Genomic DNA, 20,879 nt, shown 5'->3' on the forward strand with positions numbered 1-20,879 from the left:
TCAGTATGACTAAATGATATTCAATTTTTAATTTATGGAAAAATTCTGAAATTCTTTTAAAATATATGAAATATGACAAAAGCTAACCAATAGAACTCTAGAGTAAAATGCTTACAACAATAATTATAAAGTAACTATAAGTAAATAAAGTAACAGTGAGTTAAATAAATAATAAAGAAGATTGTAATGATAGAATGTGAAAGTTACTTTGAGCCGAATAAACTGAATAGAAGAAAAAAAAAAATAAGAAAGGAGAAAGCATGCCTCATTGAAAACAGTCGTTGAATGCATCACAAACCGGTGGCAGCCATGTTTAGGTCCCTGATGGCGAATTGCTAAAGCGCTCCCTTTCAGCTTGTCATCTTTCTATTACTCGGACAGGCAGCGGCGGCTGTCAGCGGAGCGGCGTGTCGTGTCTCCAGCAGGGGTAATGATGAGCCTGAAATTGTGCTTTGGACAGCTGAAAGGTAGGGCCGTGAATGAGGAGTCAGCTACGGAGAGTCCTGTTTTACACCCAGTCAGGTTTTTTTTCTTTCCTCCCGTTCTCTCCATCCTCTTCATTTCTTTCTTTTTCTTGCCTCCGCTATGGATTTGTTGTCACCGTGTCCGGACGATCTCGCTGATACCCTTGTCGGAAAATGAATTTTTCCCTCCCCACTTGATTGACTCCATTTGTGGGGTGCAACTCTATCAGAAAGCATCACTCTCTCCGGCCTTCTCCCTCATCGCTTGCTGCTTCCTGATTACTAAACCAAAGGAACCGAGGAAAGAGAGAAGGAGGGCAGGTGTGACAGGCAGAAGTGGGGTGGGGAGGGTGTGTGGAACTAAGAACCAAGTATATAAATGGTGAACAGATTTGCACATCACATTTAGCAAATAAGGATTACTGTAGTATTGCTATTATTCATATACAATCAATTTACAGTATGTATAAAGCAATCATACCCAACAGTTTATATAAATTGTTTATACACATCAAGTAATATTTCACTGCACAGTGGGAAGAAGTAGTGAAGACAGAATAATGCAACATCTATCAGCGCAATGTACACACTGTAAATGGTAGTAAATGAATTATACTCATGTCTAGTCTGAGGCTGACCATTTTTATACAGTTTTACTGCGAGATGCAACAGTTTTTTTGCAATGGCAACCATTGTTTTTTTTTTTTTTTTTTTTTTTTGCTTTAACTGCCATTGGACTAAGTTTGAGGAACAAGCCAATTCTTTCTTTAAACACTTGAAGGATGCTCAATGGGTGCTCCCTGTAAATAAAAGCTGGAATAGTGGAGAAAGAAAAAAACTGTGCATGATGACAGGCATAACTCCATGTAACTGATAGCAAGCATGCCCTGATGTAGTATTAGGTTTGGGGGGATACATTAGCAAGTGGGAGTTTGTTTGGCAGGGGTGCTGATTTGGATATGAGTTACGAATCGCTGGGTCTGAGGCATACCTCTGACATGGAAAACAGGAAGGTGTTCTGACTGAGGGTGGGAATTGGAGGCAGGAGAGGGAGGGGGCGGGGCTACTGGAGTTGAATGTGTGAGTCAAGGACATGTAGACATTTAATACCACTGACAAGAATTTTTTGTATTTCTGCTGCTGTATATTTAGTGCTAATGCCCAACAATTTTACTGATGTGAAGTTCCAGTAAAACAACATTTTGATCTTTTCAAAATAACTTTGTGGTGGTCAAATCATTTTATGTCTTTGTCTGTGAATGTGAATATTTCTGAAAAAAAATGTAATTTATTTATTCATATATTTATTGACAGATTCTGAGAAATTGGATAAAAAGTAGTGTATAAGTACCAAATGGGCACCAAAATGACCCCCATATACTCATCTGGATCCTGAACATTAAGTAATTAGACTGGCCTCCAGCTCAAAAGAGGTTTGCCCATATCAAGCTGAGATTAGTATATACAAACATTACAAAATCAGCCCCAGGTATTTATCAAATTATGTTTTTTTCATCTGAGATGTCCAAAAACACAATATTACCGCTACAGATTTGGACATTGGTATTTCCAGATTAAAAAAAAAAAACACTTATAGGGAAAGAACACACTTTTCTGTAAACAGGCTCTACCAAAGAGGAGAGATAGGCAGTGCCACAGTTTAGACCAACCATTCATTCCCCAGCTGATTATTAAAATATCGAGTTTGAAGGCCCAGTTACTCAGGCCTAGCAGTGAATCCAGAGGATTTTAATAACCATTATGTATTTATCTGTATTTATCTATATGCATTACAGGAAACTCTGCACTTTAAATGAATTACTGGAAACAGAAATGCATTCTTGAGTTGCCTGCCATTTATGTCTAAAATGAGGAATACAACACAAATAAGCCATTTTGCTGCTATCCTCCATGATTATTAATGTGTGCATTGCTACTGCTTTGTTGTCTAGCTGTATATGTGTTTCTCATTATCAAATAAATCCATTTATAATTAAAAAAAAGGCTTGTAGGGTTTTATACACTATGTAATGAAAAGTGGATGACCTACAGTATAATGGACAAAAATAGATAAAAATATATTTTGTAGATTGTGTAGATGCACATATGATTTTAATGTGACCATTCGTGCTTCAATAGGGCAGCTGGCTCCCTGCACTCCAGACTCATGGAATCAAAAGCAACTGACACCTATTCCTCTCCGTTTTTCAGTCTCTTATCCGTCCACAGCGGAGAACCGCCACTCTTGCCATCCTATCAAAGAGCTTGTGTCAAGACCTATTTGCCAGTGCTTTCTCTGAAAGCGACATCAGTGGCGACCTTTTAACCCCAGCTGGAAGAGGAAAACTTGTGCAGTAGATTCCCATTATTTAACAGGAGAGCGCTTGTACCAGATGGATAGACATTTGGGAAAAGGTCAAAAAAAGGAAAGAGAAGAAGGAATAAAAGGCTCAAACTATCCCTTATCTATTTTACAACTGCAGTGGGATATGGGAATGGACAATCCGGGTTGACCTGATTTTCTCAAAGTCTCAGCAAAATGTTGTCCTACTCCTCACCAGTTCTGACCTTAACCTTCGACCTTAGGCAGTTCTCTAATACAGTAGGTAAAGTCATACATTGTCTCTCTTTGACCATTTATGTAAAACTAAAGATGATATTGCGACTTTTTGTCATACATTTTTACAGCATATTTACAAAAGACGATTCTAAACCTGGTTATGGTTGAAAGGGTATTTGGTTTCCTTGTGAGAAAACAACAGTCTGGAGTCAAAAAAAAAAAACAATATCAAAGATCTTAGTATCTCAGTATGTTTCTTGGTGCAAAACAGTGTTCCACATAGAAATTTATACTCACGTGCATAGAACTATCAAAATATTGCATAAAACATGCGTGGAAGAGAAACCTCTGGAAGCAGTCCCGTCAGATGCCGATTAATATGTTACATCTGCTCTGTGTGGAAAGGCTCCTTGGATGACTGCAAAACTCCATTGTGGCAGCAATGGGACTCATTTGTACTTCAGGACCCAAGAAATCTGTACATCTGTAAAGCCTTATTGCACTCAAGTGATGATTGCCCAAGACATATGGTTTAATCACAATGCATTTAAGCTGTTTTCATCTGCTTACGAACTAGACATTGCCTTTTTAATTCATTAATTTTATGCAACCGTTTGCAAAACACGAGTGACACTTGCAAGCGGAAAATGTGACCGTGTGTTTTCTGCTGAGCTTGGTAGGACAGATACTGCCAAGACAGTATACAGTGAACCACCACCCCCGAAGAAAACAATTTCCTGTTGTCTCTGGCCTCCTACCAGGTTTGTTTGTTATCTACCTGATGGTGCCAGTGAGTGTATTGTTTAGCAGTCGGGAGCAAAATAAACAGTTTTATTTGCTTGTCCATGCTGCCCCCCTAACTCCCAAATTACCTTTAACAAAATATGCTATAAATACATAAATTAAACGATAATTGTAATGGTAGTAATAGCGGAAGCGAGTCTGTGAGGGCTGGGCCGATTTATATAATTTAACACAGATTTTGTAATCTTAACTCTCCAGCATTCAGAGATTATGGAACCTTCACGCAAGATGACTGTCTCATAAAAGCGTGTCATTAAGACGGGACCCAACCAGTCGGCTTCATAACACCGCGTCTGTGGGTCCTGCCTCCATAAATCACATTTATGAAAGCCGCAATTACTTGATTAACTCTCTTACGGTCCGCGCTGGCTGGCGGAATTCATTATGGCCCGTAGTCTTTATTCAAATTGGCTGTGAACCCTTACCTCTTCCTGTCAACAGTAAATGTCACCGTGACCCCAGCGAGGTAACGGGGAATTAAGTGACGGTTTCAGAGGGGCGGCAGTAGAGCAATTGTCGAACGTCTCTTCCATCAATTACGAGTGAAGGGACAAAAGGAGCAGCAAAATGAATCGGGGCACTTCTTCATTTCTACAAACACAGGGTTTTTGGGGCAGAGTAAAACGGTCATTTTCGGAACTGTCGTTGACCGATCAGGTATATGCTGGTTAAAGGGGGTGGGGTGGGGTGGGGGGGTACTGACCAGATGCTCATCAAAGCCAGGGTCAGAAGCCCTGTCTGGTGGACAGCTGACACTCGTATTAATGGGGGGGCCTGAAACGATGGGTCACAGATTGGCTGACTGATTGCTCTGTCTTGACCCACTCACTCATATAGACCCTACAATCCACATGCCCAGCTGTGTTCTGCTGGAGTCTCTTACAGTCTCTGTTGCACATGACAAAATCAGTTAGTCTCACAAATTTATTGCAATCACTTTTTTCTGACCAATTTTCCTGGTGCTTCAAGAAATGGTAAGGATGGTTATCCCCCCCCCCCACCTGAAAAAGGGGGACTGTTAATACATGTAAGCCTGATGAAATCGCTTCTTTTTTTCAGTGTAAGATCTGAAATGCATTACGCCATCAACACCAAACACACAAAACTGTTAATATGTTTGTGCATTCATAAATCCATTAGTCTGGCTTCCCCTTGTATCGGTTACATTCAGGTTCATTAACTTCATTATCTTTATATTAGTTAATTAGCTCAGGAGGCCACAAATTAATTATCGTGTAATATCATTTGTGTTCAATTGCATTCTGTTTATTTAGTTTGTCCAATTAACTTTTAATCTCATCAAACAGTAAAATAGGCAATTAGTATTTTTATTCAACAAAAATGAAGCTAAAGAACAATTAGGAATTCTGCAAGTTCTCCTTAGAAGATGGCAGCTTGAGGTTTAATTTTTCTGTTTATATCTATTTTATTCATTTTATTAGGAGGACTGGACACCCGGCCAGTTTGCAGCAAACTGTGAGATGTAGGTCTTGGTGCATTTATTTGATTGTAGTATGCAGCAGTACATCGAGTCGATGTCCACCTCAGACCGACATTACAATGAGAAGGTAAGAATCTCTCTCATGGATGAAATGAACCCTGCTAGCAATGCACAAAACAACCTCACTACCACCCCCTAGAGGACACTCAAGCAGAATATTAATATGCCTCTGTGGAGAAGCAATGAATGTGAATACAATTCTGAGCCTGCTTCAGAATATTTGATCCTAATTTCCTGTCCTCCCTGAAAAAAGGAAGTAAATGAAATCACTGGATAATTAGTGGCATGTTATATAGTATCTCAATCGTTAATAGACATGCTGCTAGTCACCTGATTGACCACAGGGGTCACTATTAAACAATGAGGCATGATTCTTTTTTACTTTTAAAAATGCTGACCCTATGAAACCTTATCCATTGAAAACCCAATCCATTACTGACACATACAATATTCAAAAATAACAACATATCAAAACATTATGGGGAGATTTATGAATGGAGATTATAAAGGAAACACCTGACAAAAAATAAGTATCAGTGGCCACATTAATGGCTAAAATGCAGAGTGAGGAGTCCACAAAAGGACTCTGATGATTATGTACTGTTGAACCATTGCAAGTACCATAACAAATTATCTATGGTTCACAAAGCTTCCACAGTGGGTGGACAGTACATGCAAACAGTGATACCGTGTGTTGTTTGGGCCATGTATTTAAATTGTGTCATCCTCAGAATTTGCAGCATAAAAAAAGATTACCACTTGCAACTTGCATGGATTTTTAAAGAAACCTGGATCTGGTAGCCTGAGTCTTCTGTACAGAGACACACTTTATTTGTTGTTACAAGCCAAATTATGCAAAACTAGAACTGCTTCACAACGAAGATGGCATTCCCCCAGTAATTTGTTTTTTTCTATAATTTATGAAGGCTATTCCATTGTACGGAGACAAATATTTAGATAATTTCAATCATAATATTTTTAAATAAATAAAAAAACTAATTCATTCCAAATGGTTAAATTCAATGATGTAAGAAATACTGAAGAGGTCCATTTGCTGGTCATTCATCCAATCTTGTTTGATGTTCAGTGTTCCAATTTTGTTTGTTATTATTATCATTGCAGCATTATTTGTGCAAAATATGAAAAGTAATCCCTTGTAAAATGACTAGCAAGTTTCCAAATAATGTTACTGATTCTGAATCAGCGAATCTTCGACTTCAAAAACAGACATGAGCAAAACCAACCTGTATCTGTGCATTAGAGATAACTTGCCACGAAGAAACATTTTTGAGTTAAAATAATAACTGTACTCCGACAACTTGGATGTGGCACAGCCTTACATGTGAAATAATGCAGCATAGTAGATTAAACAGAATGGCCTATGCAAAAAAATACAAAAGAAATACTTATCTAACGGATTTAATGTTATGTTTTATCACTAAAATGTGACACTTATATGTACTTCAATTGCTAACTATTTGGGTGTAGTTCTGCAGTTACTGGATCTGCATCAATACTTTGGTGAGTCGGTTGTTACTACGGCCTTCACAGCTGTTGCACCATAAACAGCACCAAGTGCACTTGGTATTTTTTCTTAGGGGATCTTCCCCTAGTTGAAAGAAAAAACGAAAAGCAGATTGTATGCTGAGGCTTTATAGCACTTTACAATCTCTCGATAGCTTTATATGCGGAGATTAACACAGATTGACTATAAAGTTGTACATATTTGCCCAACAGAGGTACAGCATGCTTTTTCTATATTCTAGTGCAGTAACACTAAGGATGACATTGTGATGAATCTCAAAGGTCATTCCACAATACGATTAGGAAAATGACAGCCAATGTATTATACCTACTGGGGAAATTCTAGCATTCGAAAAGCTCTGGCCGGCCGTCTTAGCAAACCCCTTCAAATCTCTCTGAGAGTAGGGTATGTGTGGGGGGGGGGGGGGGCTTAGGAGAGCTGTTGCTTCAGTTTCCCTTCACTTTATTTAATCACTCTTCCAATCCTCTTAATTTTGAACAGCTGGCCCTTGACAACCTGATTAGCAGATTGTCATGTGCGGCGTGTTTATTGCCAGCGTCAGGCCTGAAATGTAGGTCACATGACTGGGGAGCAGAGTGGACCACACAGCGCATGTCCTCCTTCAATAACAGTGGCCTCAGGAGCACTTAGACACAAGCTCAGTGTCTAAATGTAAATGTAAAAAGAAAAATTGGGATATTTGTTTTCAGCGGCATGGAACTTTGTCACACTTTGAGTCACACATCAAAAAAAATGTTTGTTTTCTCACAAATACAGAATGTAAATTCATACACTCCTGCTAATGAATCAAAATCACTAAAATGCAATACCTGCCTAAATTTGAAATGCCATAGCAGTGAGTTTGAATGACCCACACAACACTTTGATTAGAAAATTACAAGTGAGCAATGACTGCAATAACGCTAACCAGCATCCTCATTAGACTGCAATGTAAATGCCTCAATTTGCAAAAAGAAAAAGTAGTGTTGTGCTGTTATTTTTTATTTTGCCCACTGTCATTTTTACAGATATGTGCAAAAATGCTGATTCACCGATACAATACAATTTAATGATAATTCAGAATTATATTTATAATTCAATTTATAATTATCATTGTATTACTTATGTCTTATAAAATTATATCATTCTCTATTATTAAACAAAACTATATGGAACTGGAAGAACATATCAGGATTGTCTGGTCAGATCAGTCCAGGAAAGAGATTTATCTCTTTTCTTCCTGGTCATCAGCTGACCTCTTCATAAGTCACATGGGCAAATATATTGCACATAATCCAGGTTGTTGTACATCAAGGAAATGATGTACTCTGCCTAGTTCAACTGGTGTGCTTCATTTTGGACCCCTCCAAAAGGGGCTATACATGGGGGATTTGTGTGTGCAAGTAACAGCTGAAGCAGTTTTGTGGGGACTGGGAACATTATTCCAGCATACATGATTACCACACATTACTTCTGTAGCCTAGTTTTACAGCTAGCATTAGAAAGAACAATACTGACAAGGACAGTTGCAAGACAGAGTGAAAGTTTAGCCAATAGTTTAATACCAATGAGTTCACCTTCTGAATTATATATGTACATTCGCTACAATCATACTGTTGATGTTCAAATAAAATATTTCTATGTTTAGTGTAGAAACTAACAGTAAACTTTCAGGCAATGGGGTAAGTTGCTAACTAGCTAGGTTGCTGTATTTCAGGGATGGGTGTGGAGGAATCTGGTCAAAGCAAAAGACTGCAGGTTTACATTTCTGGCACAGCAGTGGCATATTGTGAATTCATGAAGAATATAATTTAAGATACATACACAAACTACATTCACAAAATTATTTTAATGATCTAATTCAGATATCAGTGATATCCAGTTATATTGTCCTAATGTGGACTTCCAAGCCAAAAGGATGCTAATGATATCACTGACAGTTTTAATAAACAGTTAAATATCCCTTTAACATTCGAGGCCTATCAGCTTGGAAGCGGAACAAACCAGCTGTGGTCTGACTCCGGCCATCATTATTCCCTTTCCTACGTATCGAGCAAATTATGGCCTCCTAACATCCTGTTTATATTTTAAGATGATTATATCGAAAGATGTCAAATGACAAAAAGAAAAGTCAATAACGATACCGCAGTAAGAAAGGAAGGAGACAGAGGTCGATTTTATTCTTTTCCTCGTTTTTTTTTTCATCCACCAAATTGAGTTACATCTTCCTCTCATCCATTATGTAGGGGTGATCGGACAGGCTTGGCTTCTATAGATTTGATAATCATTCCGATGTCCATATTAAATATGTGACATAAATTTCTCGGGCGGGAGGCTGTCGATAAGAGGCACCACAGGGGAACAACTAGGTGCGAGGGAAGGAAGCGCAGAGAGGCGGGGTGAGTGGTGACTGGCTACATGAATAAGATATGGAGAGCACGATGATAAAGAGAGCATCTGCTGGACAGGCACTGGAGCAGGCCCTCTCCTCCTAGCACATTCTCTCCTCTGTGAAAGTGTGATTTTCAACAGCTGAAGCCCATGAACGCTGAAGCTAGCTAGTGGTAGAGATGAAAGTCCTGCATATGTTTCTCTGCAGACTAACAAATATATCATCCCCAGAGACCCAATGACAAATTCTTCTTCTATTTTGTGTTGGACAAAACCTTGCAGGCCACTACTACTACTACTATTACTACTACTACTACTACTAGTACTACAACTACTACTACTACTAATAATAATAATAATAATAATAATAATAATAATTACTTAATTGTTTTCATGGGGGACAAAGTTTCAGTCATAAGATTGTTTTCTTCTTTATTCCCTGGTAGTTGTACCAAGAAATGCTGATGTGTGTTTACTATTAGGTGTGTGAAAAAGCTGGGAGGCGGGAATATGTCTCTTTGTGGGCCAATGGGTGGTCTGATTTTCAAGATGTTTTCACATTACTACCATTAAGAATGTTGCCGGATGCAAACTTTTAAACATTATTTTCAGCTCAGTACAACTGCTACAGTTTTAAGCCAGACATGCCATTCCAGCTTCATAATATTCACTTTGACTCAGAGGAGATTGCTTGTATAGAGCTTTATTTTGAGTGGTCTGCCATTTCCGCACCCATTCTGAACATTTAATTTGGTGCTTTGTTCTGGATGTTAGTGCCACTATTTGATAGTCTAGAAAATTCCATTACATTGTAATGGTCATAAGGTTGCACTAGTAGAGTTTTAAGACAGCTCTCTAACTTTTTAATCTAGTAACAGCTAAACAATTGCAGAAGCAGCCACACTACATTTTAATCATAAACTTTACATTCAAGTGGTCTTCATCAATATTTACCTAAGTTAGATGGATAACCAGTAGTCCCGTTTTGTAGAATACGCCACAGCAAAGAGCTCCACCTAAAAATATAAATTTAGCTGTGCTTATTCTGGAAAGACAGGGAAAATAATCTGTCTGACAGTCTATTTCAATGCTGTGGGCCTAACATATTAGTACTCACAGACTGGTGGAAGGTTGGCTGTTGGTATTTGGCAGCACTGTGAAGAAACTAAAAAGACACAACTGTACCGGGGTTCAGTCGGTTATGCCGGGACTTGATGGCACGACCAGCACTGCTGAATATGCGCTCGCTGCTAGCATTTGTTGCAGGGATGCAAAGTCTTTGAAACGTCTCAGAGGTAAGGAAAACCACTTTGCTGTTTTCCCCAAAAAGCAAGCTGGTCCTCGTCATCTACATCACCATGTGCCTCCTGTTCACGGTCTTGACCCAAGGCTATATGGTAAATGGGTAAATGGACTGCATTTATATAGCGCTTTTATTCAAAGCGCTTTACAATTGATGCCTCTCATTCACCAGAGCAGTTAGGGGTTAGGGGTTAGGTGTCTTGCTCAAGGACACTTCGACACGCCCAGGGTGGGGTTTGAACCGGCAACCCTCCGACTGCCAGACAATCGGTCTTACCTCCTGAGCTATGTCGCCCCATATATGCCATGACCAAGACCTAGACATAGGCATTAAGGGTGGAGACCAAGATCCAGAACACGGCCATGTGGTCTTGAGAAGTCTCAAGACTAAGACCACAAAATCAGAACTGCATCCCTGGTATGAGGACCACTGCACTATCTTCTGTTGACTTTTCAGCCCTTTCTGCCTGCCCATTGGCTTACATTGCATCATCTGTGAAAAACTGGAATTCATTTTTATTTCCTTTGTGTGTGTGTGTGTACACAGAGTTATTCAGTATTTTAAAACGGAATGAATATGGATGAAACTGGTTGAAAGAAGATATGTTAAATTGTCTAAACAACCCCAGTATTTTTTGTAATGAATATGCTATATTTTATTTTATATTGACAAATTATTGCATTATTATTATTATTACTATTATTATTACTATTATTATTGTTAATCAAAAGCAGTGGACAGATCTCCCAAATGGGTTCAATAAAGCACATCTAATCTTATTGTCTTTATCCACCATGTCTGATATTATGTCAATTATGTAACTTGTTCTGGATTCAGAATGAGGATTATGAAGTTTTAAAAAGACTTAACTGAAACTGGTGCTGATAAATACAGAGGCTTCAATTAGCAATACGTAACAGATCCGCTGTAAGCATTCTACTCACAGTGACATTAACAATTCTATTCATTAGCGTTTATTAAAGAAAAACTAGGAGCACACAATTCATAAAGTGGATTAACACAGAGTTAGATCCCTTTTATGTTCCACCTCTACCGGCAGAGCTTTCCTCATTGCCGATGTGACTGTAAAAGTGTAAAACAACGTGCTTCCACTCTGCAAATGTGTCTCTGGAAATAATGTACAGTTAAAACATACAGCTGCTCGTCATTTTTTTCACTTTCTTGTTAAATTATCACCACGTGCGATAATGTCGCATCTTCCTAATTTGAGATACATGTTTACTGGCACACTGCTATTATTACAGTAAGGTCTATGGGGACCAAAGAGGCGTGATGTGATACACATGTCTCATATTTTCTTTTTTCTTTCATACAGATGTAGCTTGGGACATGGAGTAAAACAATACATATTTACAAGCAATTTACTTTTATGATGGTGGAAGGCTGGCTCCTCTGAAACAAAGAGCAGAGACAACTTATAGCTTGAAACAATTATAGCATATTATTGTAATGTTTAATGTGTTTCATTGTGCAGTGTTCCAGCTCAAGCAGTTATAGTGAGAAGTAGCCTCCTTTACCTTAGCTATTGGCAAGGAGCTTGAAGACACAAGAGTACTGTTTTTGTTTTTTCAGAAAAGAAAATTCAAAAAGTATTTTTGTCAGTCAGTGGAAAGAATTTGGAAAAATGCCAGCTGCACATTTTAAGAGCTCAGAACTTAGAAAATTGCATTTCTCATTTCTAGAAAAAGCATGTAATAATGCATTGCTGTTAAAATATCCATATTTAATGGGCTAATGTTTATATTGGTGATTTTAACATGCAATGTATGCATTTATATTAAACCTGAATATCATCATTTGGTTCTCTCATTACAAAAGTTGTAGCCAGTGATGCTATTATTGTGGGATTGCTTGGATTTATGCTGTGTCTTTCCTTGTGAAAGCACAGCTTAAAAGCACGTACATGACTTGATTGTGTACTAATATCACAATTTAGTCATTTGGAAATAAACAAGGGGGTGGTTGAAATTCAATGTGAAATCACAGGTGACTAATCCTAATTGCTTGCTGAATCCAAATTTCCCAGGCAAACCCCCTCTCTGAAATAATATGACACTGATAGGACGGCTAAGTGGGTTTTGGGTGCAGGGGCCACTACCTTGCTCTGCTGGGAATTAATGATTTCTCCCCCAAGTTTCCTGGTTATTAACATGGGGTTAAGACAGACGGTGACATACACATACAGTGTAGTAGCCAGACCTGAAGTAAACTAGCCATGTAAGCAAATGGAGCTGGCTTCTTTCAGTATGGTACTGATGTTTCCATACATTACAGCCTGTATTAACCCTTTAGTAACACCGGATGAACTCTGGTTGCTATCAAAATGAGGCACTTAAATTACAAACGAGTAGAAAGACATTAAATAGAACTATGCTACATTCTGCACAGTACTAAAGTTTATAAAGTAGTAAAGGAAGGGATCATTCTCTCAGGAGTGAAAAAGATAACATCTACATGCGCAGTTTCTGATCTCCTGCATTTTGACTCATCCTTTAAGCAACATGAAGAACATGAGTTCTCATGACGTATCAGCTTTGGTACGTTATTTCACATGGTGTTCACATTGCCGTCATTTAGATATCAGCACTTATCTGATAATGCAAGCATATAAATGAACACAATTGTATAAGCCATTTCCATTCTAGCTGCTGATTCCTAAATTGAGGTATCACTTTACCTTCATGAGTCGTACACATCACAGGAGGAGGCGGTCTCTGGACCTGTGGGTTGGGAAGGGGTGGAGCCAATCGAGAGACTGATGCCCTCTGGATGACTGATGGAGTCTTCAAGATCACTCCCACCCTTCCTAACCAACAAGCATCAGGTTCGTGTGAAGCTCACTGGGCGTGTCCATGTAAACAAGATATGCTCAACTGGGCTCAGGCATCATACCACCTGTGCTGACTTGGATGCTTAGCAACAAGTCTGTGGAGAATAGACCCGGCGGAAATAGGTTAGGAGATAGATGGACAGACATACAGAGAGAAACAAGTGGACAGAAAAAGACAGACACAAATGACAGAAAGACAGAGCTAAATACAGAGCAACTTTAAGGTATGGATTACAGTGTTAGAAACCATATCATATCAAACACTATAAAAAGTATAATAACCCTATTGTTGATCAGTTAGTTTGTAAAAACCCAAGTATGCTTTGTGTGTGTGTGTGTGCGCATATGTGTGTGTCGGGGGGCAGTGGTATCAGAGATGGAGGTGATTAAATAAAACGGATGATTGCATGATTTTACTCTCGCTAAACCAGAAGAGTTAAGCAGTGACAACTTCTTACACAAACAAACATAAGGCCAGAGAAACTGCAAAGAGTTAACGAGGGACCAATTACAGATTTCAAAGCACAAACGTACCATTGCTTACATGAAAAAAAGAGAGAAACTTTGGATATAATTGAAGCAGCTGGTTTAATGAGAACACACACTGTCATCATTTTACCCCGGCTGAGCTGGGCCGCAACAGAGCAGGGAAAACAAATTCAATAATAATTAACTTGGGTCATCTACTCGACTGCAACGGCTCATCAATGTTAGGGAAAATTTCCCAGAGAAATTCCATCATGTGGGGGTCCCCGTGAGACAAATCTGATGGAGAGGACATGGAGTGAGGCTCCTCAACAGCCTCTCTGAACCAACTTTTATAAGACCACCCGATACGCTCATCGCTCACTTCTTTTATTCTTGCTTTCTCTTTCCAGTCTGTGCCTTTTACCACTTGTCTGAGCATATGCAGCATATGCATAAAAGGCTGTGGTGGCAGTGGGAAGGTACAGGGAGCCCCATAATGTTGGGGACAGTGACATAATTTTTTTATTGATTTTGCTCTGGTAGGCTATGGAAGACCTCAACAATCTACGGCCAATGCATTCTTAATATAATGAAGAAAAACCCCCAAACACCTGTCTGACCAATGAGAAACTCGACAAGAAGCAGGCGTGGATGTGTCAGTGACAACTGTCTACAGAAGACTTCAAAAACAGAACTACAGAGGCTACACATGCAAACCACTAGAAGAAAAGATCCTGCTCTTTGAGTTGTGTACAGATGAGACTGAGATTGAATTGTACCAAAGTGAAGGCAAGAGCAAAATTTCAAGGCCAAAAGGAACTGTCCAAGATCCAAAGCATCCCTCTCATCTGGCTCGCTTGTCATTGTTGATGGTATAACTGCTGGTAGCAGCAGCAGAATGAATTCTGAAGTGTACAGAAGCATCTTATATGTGCAAGATCAAACAAATGCCTTCAAAAATCATTGGACGGCACGTCATCCTACAGCAAGACAATGATCCCAAACGCATTGCTAAAGCGAAAAAACAGTTTCTCAAAGCCAAAACCAGAAAATCATTGACTGGCTAAGTCAGTCACTCGAATCCAATTGAACATGCGTTTCATGTACTGCAGATAAAACAAGGCAAACAGCCCCAGGAAAAAGCAGATGCTGAAGATGGCTGCAGTACAGGCCTGGCAGAGCATCACCAGAGAAGATACTCAACACCTGGTAATGTCTATGGATCACAGACTTCAAGCAGTCATTGCATGCAAAGGATGTGCAACAGAGTACTAAACATGACTACTTTCACTTTACATATCATTAGTATGTCCCAAACATTATGGTACCTTAAAATGGGTATAGGTAGGGGGTAATACCTCTACTATTTATGGAATAGTGAGGATAGATAATTAAAACGTGTCCATCCTAACGATCCTCACACACAGGCACCAAGGAATGCAGAGGATATAACTATGTGGTGATCAAATGGCGCAAGAGATAATCAGTCTCATAAAATTTATTTTTAAATCATGATTGCAAATTTTAACTAAAATACTAAAATAATAACGAATAACGTAACAACAGTTCTTTGAGGTGAACTGTACCTAGTTAGGCTAATACGATCACGTTAGTTTTTATTTGGCAGGATTGTTTTTGTCTGATTCTGATTAGGCAAATGAGATTTCAGTGCTAGTTTGTACTTGGCAGGATTGTTTGTTTGTTTGTTTGTTTGCTGAACAGGTTACTCTACAAGGTTGGAGTCCTGATTTATGTGGTCACTTCTGGCACTACGATCTTTACTTAACTCTAGTATGTTTCTTTTGCACCTCTGCACGTTGAACTAATGCACTTGTTGTACGTCGCTCTGGATAAGAGCGTCTGCTAAATGCCTGTAATGTAATGTAATGATATGCTCAAGCATTTATTATCCGAATAATCAGACCAAATAATCAAACACAACTAAACAAAAATCATAAAAGGCTTAATAAGTGAGGAGATGGGAAAGAGACTAGAGTGTTGCGTGTATAGTCAATTATGTGATGACCAGCACAAGTGGTGCAGGTGAAAACAAAGGCCCCTCTGATGGAGCAAAGTATGAATCACCTATTAGCACGTGAAGCTAACGTGGCTACTGAGGTTAGCTACATCTAGCTAATCCCAGTGCATCTGCCCATCCTAAATATAAGTTAATGTTTGCAACAGCGTATATACATTAGCTGGTTATGCGGGGCTAGTTAGCCGTACATACCTACTGTATCAAACGATGTGATATAATCTAAATTCAACATTACACACGATGAATTAAATACTTCTTTGAAAACAAAGAACAAACAGAAGTTCCCTAAGCTAATGCCAGGATGTTTTCAGTCTTACTGCTGGAGTGCAGATTGGTCTGCGTGGTGGGTTCCGTGGCTTGTTAGTCCAAGGAAACACTGGCTTTGCCGTCTCTGGACCTCCTTCGTAGAAGCTAGACTTTCCTTGTTGATAGTACAGTCTTTTCAGAGATCCTTTCCTGGAACTGGAAGCTGTGTTGGTTCGCTATCGCAGGAAGGTACAATGGCTATGCATGTTTAATTGTTGCTATGTTGCAGAATGACAACAATGTGAAACGTTAGTAAATAAACGGATCCAGTGGTCGATCAGTTCATTTAGCTTACTTGCAGGATAACGTGTTTAGTTAAAAGTTAGAGCCCACTGGTCATGGCTATAACTCTAGTGAGACAGAGTGCATCTCTCTGTGTGTAACTTTATATCTGCAGGCCTTTGCGCTCACTTTCCGCTGTGGGGTTAGCTAGGCCGAGATGCCCTTTTAGAGACCATGCCGATCTTCCAGGCCCCTACTGATCAGATAGGAAAGCAACAACGAGGGTTGAACATAGAAGGGAATGCACATTTATTGGACAGGAAGTGACATACAGCACCCAGTCACCATGTGATAAGTCTGTCCAACAATGATCACCTGATTGTGATGCGAGTCTGACTTATTGATTTGAAATAGTGCCCATAAACCCTGCTGTAATTTTGACATTGTGAAACCAAAATGCATTAAAAAAATACCCTTTAAAGGTCCAGGAAACTGAAATCTGTGAATTATTTGCTGATTTGTTGTTTTAATACTTTTTTTTGCATTCACAAACAGGCAAGAACAATGATTCTTGAAAAAAAGACACATAAAAGACTGCCGATATTGGCTTGCTGTCCCCCTTGGCTGAACGGCAGATGAGTTATGTAACAAAAACTGTCCTGTGAAATGCTTTCTATATGTAGTATGTAAATGACACTTTTGTACACGTAAGGGAAGCTAAGTTGAAAATGCCAAAACCATTGCCCCTTGTCTGAGTACAGAGAAAGCAAAACGCTTTTTTCTTTTCCCCAAAATGAAGAGACCTACGAGAATTTTTTTTTTTTTTTTTTCTGGACACTATGGGCACTGCAATATTACAATAACTCGTTCAGTTAGTATTTGCAGTACCCATCTTCACCCAGTACTTGTCACAGAACGTGCTGGATTGCTAAGTAGGCCTACCGTTAGCTGGGGACAATTAAGTAGCTTTCAAGCTCAGAAATGTTGAATCATAGACCTTCTTTGTTCAGGTGTAACGTCCGGAGTTTGAGACTGCTGCGGAGTGTAATGTTAGAGTACAGTACCTCAATGTTACAACGTCTTTACACATTGAATGGTCTTCAGGTTTAACTATACGATGGTAAAGCCTAGTTTATGTTGCTTTCTTTCTTTTTATCTCGTAGTGTAAGGTTACTGCATGGGACAATCTGCTCGAACCTGCTTTAACCTAACTTGCGATGAGGAATGGTTTCCATATGATGTGTTTTATGGATATGAATGTTAATGAGTGCAGAATACGTACCACCATGTCCTTGTCTGCTGAACAGTCACAATAATATAATAGTGTTCATTACAATTTAATGGTAATAATTGTGTGGAAGAAACTGTAAGAAACATTAACAAGACAAACATGGTCACTTCTGGGGAATATAACCTTTAATAAAAGCTGAGAATGTGCACTTTAACCACACGTGAGTACAGAGCCAAATCAAGAACAGAATATGTCTTTGTCCCAAACATTATGGAGCTCACTGTATGTCAGAATAGACATCTGCACTTCTCTGTTTGAATTGTGCATTATGTTTGTGTTTGAATCCCTGATATGAGATATTCCAGAACGATGAGTTTTGCATTTTACACCAGGCAAAGGACAGTTGCACTAGTGCAGATGTCTACTAGATCATGACTCTTTAGACATTGTATAGATAATGGTTAAGTTTATGGACCAAGAACCAACAGGCTTGGAAGGCAAAGAAAAAACTCTACAGTGAAGATCTTTTTTTTTTTCATATTTCTCGGCCTCAAAATGACATCCTTGACTTTCATTGGAAACTCTGATCCTTATGCTGACCAACATAAATAACAGATTCCAAAGACAATCAAAAGCCTAGTATTGTAGACTAGGTACGGAAAACTCTCTTATACTTGCAGTAAAGAACCAATTGAACAAACCTGACTAATCAGAAACACTCGTGAAGCCATTTATACCAAATAAATGAAATGGTGGGAGATGAATTCTCCCAAAAACTTATGGAGCTCACTATATACTCTACATTGTCAAAGTATGTGGATACACCTTCTAATTAGTGGGCTTGGCTACTTCAGCCACATCAATTGCTAACAGGTGCATAAAATCAAGCATACGGCCATGTAATCTTCATTGACAAGAATTGTAGGTAGAATGGGTCATACTGAAGAGGTCATTGACTTTCAACTTGTCACTGTCATAGGATGCCACCTTACCAACAAGTCAGTGTGCCAAATTTCTGCCCTGCTAGAGCTGCCTCAGTCAACTGTAAGTGCTGTTATTGTGAAGTGGAAACGTCTATGAGCAACAACAGCTCAACCGCAAAGGGGCAGGTCACGCAAGCTCATAGAACTGGATGGCAACAGCAAACGACCTGGTAAACCACAGAAGACCATTGCAGTGAATAACTGGCAAATGGCCAAAGAATCATCACAAGATGCAAATCACTGATATATACCTCCAGAATAGACTGGCCAGGTTGCATTTACAAAGTGCAATACAATAATGGTATAGTTGTAGAACAAAGTCTTATAGACAGATGAGATGAGTATGAACCTGCACCAAAGTGATGGAATGAGGAAAGTGTGGAGAAAGAAAGGAACTGCCCATGATCCAAAGCACCCAACAAGTAGAATTACCAGCCATCTTCAATCAAGTTGAATGTGTTTCACTTGGCTGAATGCCCCAGAAATAAACAGGAATTGAAGATGGCTACAGTACATGCCTGACAGAGCATCAACAAGGAAAATATCCAGTGTCTGGTGATGTCAATGGGTTGTAGACTTCAGGCTGTCATCAAATGCAAAAAAGATTTGCAAGCAAGTATACTAAATATGATGACTTTATTTCATATTATGTTCATTTGTCTCATTACTTTTGCTCCCTAAAACAGGAGATAATGTATGAAAAGATCAGCCGGTATGGATATACAGTAAATATCCAGAAATTAAAGCCGGCAGTCTGCACTTTAACCTCATATTCATTGAGTTCATATTAAAATAAAAATATATTTATGTTTTATTTAAAAATATTTATTTACATATATTTAATTTTGTTTTATGCAAGTCAAAATAAACATATAGACCAGCGATTTTGATAACTTTCTTGTGGTCATTTTAAATTCTGATACGTTTGCTTTTAAGCAGTATTCACAAACCTGTGACCAAAACCACATTAACTGTGTTCATGTGTACAACTTATACACAACAAAACAAATTTATAAATGAGCATGATTCATCTTTCAGCACCAAGGACAGTAGCCATACTGTTACACCATCTGAAAAACATAAAAAGAAAACAAAAAAACTCAACACTGCCTGTAATTATATTTCTGCCTAATGATCATACATCCTTAACAGCACAGCTCTAATTGCATTTTGATATGGAGTCAACCCCATTCATTCATGCCAGTGGTCTCTTGTGATTGTTCTCTTGAGAGCATAATGCATACATTGCTGTCTCTTTGTATTAAACTCTGTTCGTTCAGGGTATGATTTTCAGAGCATTCAGCGTACACAACGCATCATCCTTGATCCTCGTAATAAATGGAATCTCAGGTTCTGCGGCGTCAGAGGGAATGGTCATAATTTTAGCTCTTGTAAAACATTTGTTGAAATCTGAGTCACACTCACAATTACATGGGGTGGCATATAATTACTTTGACAAGCAGCGAGAAGCTTGTTTGCAGTGAAATCTTCTCATTTAGTTTCGCATTTTTGATCCATATTCCTCTGAACCTTTGTGAGGTAGAAAGAAAGACATTTAGCCTCCACATTTCTGACAATAACACTCCTAGCTGCAAGAGCACATTGCAAATAAAAATGTTACTGGTGTGATGTAATTAAGTATTTCATATAGTTGGGTGGCTTTAATCAACTTTAATCACCCAAATATAGTCTAAAATTAAAATGTTTATGAGAACAGAAATTTTTGTGGGGATGATCATAGCCCACAGAGCCTTGGGTAAACACATGCAACCTTTTCATGATTTACAATGCTAAGAAATTACATGCTGTATACAACTGCAAATGTTTGTGTTACTTGTAGTTCTCTTTGGTTAAACAAAAAAAACAAACAAAAAAAACATTAAAGTATTCCCAATGGAAAACATGCTTTCAAATAGGAAATTCAGAGTAGATCAAGTAAATGTTTTGTGCACCACAATTATTTTACTGTACCTTGGAAATGAATAAAGGAAAATTAATGGATGAATGTTGTATTGGGAGGGACTCACTAACGCAACGTCTAACTCCTTATATTCGACCAATCAGTTGATCATTGAATCAAACATAGGTCCATGTATGCTTTACCTGCAGTGCACTTTCCAGACATCTTTCCAGTTTTCATCCATCTTTCCATCCAACTTTCAGTAAGACATTTAAGTGTTTCTGGTTTGTTTGTTTCTTATGGAAAATGATTCTTAAGTATTAATGTTCTGT

General features: G+C 38.7%; 1 long non-coding RNA gene across 1 annotated transcript; it reads right to left on the reverse strand.

The window, feature by feature from the left end:
* Positions 1-210: 210 nt before the first annotated feature.
* LOC135241934 (uncharacterized) lies at positions 211-16,730 on the reverse strand. The gene is made up of 3 exons (XR_010326174.1): positions 16,223-16,730; positions 13,247-13,494; positions 211-746 (listed from the first exon to the last, which is right to left on the reverse strand). It is a non-coding gene; the product is annotated as an uncharacterized LOC135241934 (long non-coding RNA).
* Between the last annotated feature and the right edge of the window lie 4,149 nt (positions 16,731-20,879).

The sequence above is a fragment of the Anguilla rostrata genome, chromosome 1, assembly GCF_018555375.3.
Source record: "Anguilla rostrata isolate EN2019 chromosome 1, ASM1855537v3, whole genome shotgun sequence".
In the NCBI taxonomy this organism is placed as follows: domain Eukaryota; kingdom Metazoa; phylum Chordata; class Actinopteri; order Anguilliformes; family Anguillidae; genus Anguilla; species Anguilla rostrata.